Below are 2,561 nucleotides of genomic sequence, written 5' to 3'. Positions count from 1 at the left end.
CTTAATAAGATATGGGTCAAAATTAAAGGAACTTGGTATAAGAAAACACCAAGATGGGTTGCCCCTTTGGAAGCCTTTATCCAACCATCAATAATAACTATGAACTTAAGAGAAAGCTACCAAACCCTATTAAATAAAAAAAAATGAGTTAAAAACAGAAGAAAAACTGAGACAGGAGAATAATCTGTCGTGGTGGGAGCAGATGACATTAAGAGATAGATACAAAAAAGACATGATAAGAGGCTTTGAGGACCAAAACAACGAACTGGACAAAATTTGGTTGTCTTCAAATGATAAACTAGTCCAGAAACTGTATAATTTCTTATTAACGGATTTTGTAAAAGATGAAGATGTTAAAACTGTAATGATCACCTGGATAAAAGATATAGGAGAAATTGATGAAGAGCAATGGTCTAACATGTGGAAATCAGTTAAATACATGAAAGCGGTAGCATATAAAGAAAATGTTTATAAGATGTTTCATAGATGGCATTGGGCCCCCGACAAGCTGGCCAAATGCTACAAGGCGTACTCAAATAAGTGTTAGAAATGCAAAGCTCGTAAAGGAACCTTTTACCACATGTGGTGGGAGTGTAGTAAGATACAAAAATTCTGGAAAATAGTAAGGGAGGTGCTCCAAGAAAGTCTGAAGCCGGAAATATATCTGCTGAATATGATCCCGAAAGGGTATGATAAACAGGATGCGTATATTATCAGTTATGTTATAACTGCAGCTAGATTATTAATAGCCCGACAATGGAAAGTAGATTCTATACCTACAAGGGAAGATTTGTTAAATAAAATATTGGAAGTAGCCAGAATGGATGATTTAAGTCTAAAGATACAAAATAAAAATGAGATGGTACATAAAAAGAGATGGGATAGAATATATAAATGGATAGAAGACCAGATAGAACTGTAACTGAAAAGTTATATTATGGCTTTGTATCAGAAAAGGAATATCGATGCTCGGTAATGTAAATAACTAAAGTGAAATGACTCTGACGTGTAGTGTAACGCAAACTGACGAAAAGTAATTGTGTAATACCTTTTGTATAAAACAATAAAAACTTTAAATACAGAAAATTTATATGCTGCTTCTCCAGAGATCTGCAATGTAAACTAGTGCATGACCCAAATGCAGCCTGACAAGAAGCATGGGTGAAATAATGCACCAATTCATGTTGCTATAAAAAGTACGAGTTCCATTCAATATAAGAGTACATACCACCCTGACCTGGGTAGCCCAGGCAAGCCTGGTCTTGTCAGAGCTCAAAAGTTAAGCAGGGTTGACTCTGGTAAGTACTTGGATGGGAGACCTCCTTGGAATACCAGCAGTTGGGAGATGGGGACATGCTTTATTCAGCCACCTCTGGATATCCTCCAGGCTCCCAGTAGGGGTCAGTCACCAGAGGTCGCCATGACTTCCAGGTGCACACACACACACACTCTCTCTCTCTCTCTCAAACACACACATGCACATATGAAAAATACAAAAAAAGTACACAGCAACTCAACTGCCTGCATGAGTTTTAGTAGATGAAGCTACTAATGCAAAAGCTGATCTCAGCCTGTTAATTGCTGAAGTTGCATCATCTCCACTGGTGGAAGAATCTCCTTTATTGCCATTGCATCAATTATTATTCTTGTCTATTGAGAAGGAGCTGTGAATGGTACAAGTAGCAACTATTGTTCACAGCTCCAGGGAAATCTGCATATTATGGGAGCAGCTGGTGCAGCATTGGCTCCTTGCCTGCTGAGGAAGCAAACAGAAAAGTAAAAGCTGGTCTCTCCGGTAGTTTTTGGCATGACGATGAGGCCTATAAATACTGATAATGAATATGCTACTTGGAAACATCCGGGGTAGTGTAACTCCTTAAGAGAGGTGCAGCACTGCTTGGAAAGAGGGCAAAGGAAACAGAAGCAACATTCAAGGAATGACATTTTCATTTGGGATGATCTCTCTCTCTCCACTGCTGTGAAGGATCATCTTGCCTTCTTAGGTCCAGGAGCTGTTCCTGTGATTGAGTCATGCTGCAGAATAGCTAAATATGCACTCTGAACAGCTGAGCACCTTTATAAAACAACACATTTGCTCCAATATAACCACAGCTGCAGCATACACATAAAATAGGTGCAAGAAACCCCCACAAACCACATTTTGTTGTTGCTTAAACCATGACCCACATCAGCCTAAATTTCATCTGCCGTCCTTAAATTTGCTTTGTGAACAAACAAGTCACAGTAATTAAGGGGAAAATCAAAGTATTCAAGCTCTTGTTCTCCAAAAAATGAGAAAGCCACATGACCTTAGTATACTTATTTTAGATACCTGCGTCCTATCCCTTTCATCCAAAAAGGCTTCTTTCAAACTTAGAACTTGGTACACCTCACTCCCAGAATTTGATTTCCTTTGATATCCAGGTTGCTTTCTCGTGATGATACTGTAAAGATGATCAATAAAGCTACCATTAATTCATTAGTATTTAAAAGTGTCACAAGACCATTTGGGGTTTTCTGATTTTTTTCATATTTTGTATTCAACTAAAATTAGAAGAGAT

Source organism: Gekko japonicus, unplaced genomic scaffold, assembly GCF_001447785.1.
Source record: "Gekko japonicus isolate JY-2015 unplaced genomic scaffold, Gekko_japonicus_V1.1 scaffold1312, whole genome shotgun sequence".
Taxonomy (NCBI): Eukaryota; Metazoa; Chordata; class Lepidosauria; order Squamata; family Gekkonidae; genus Gekko; species Gekko japonicus.
Note: the sequence above shows the minus strand (reverse complement) of the source record.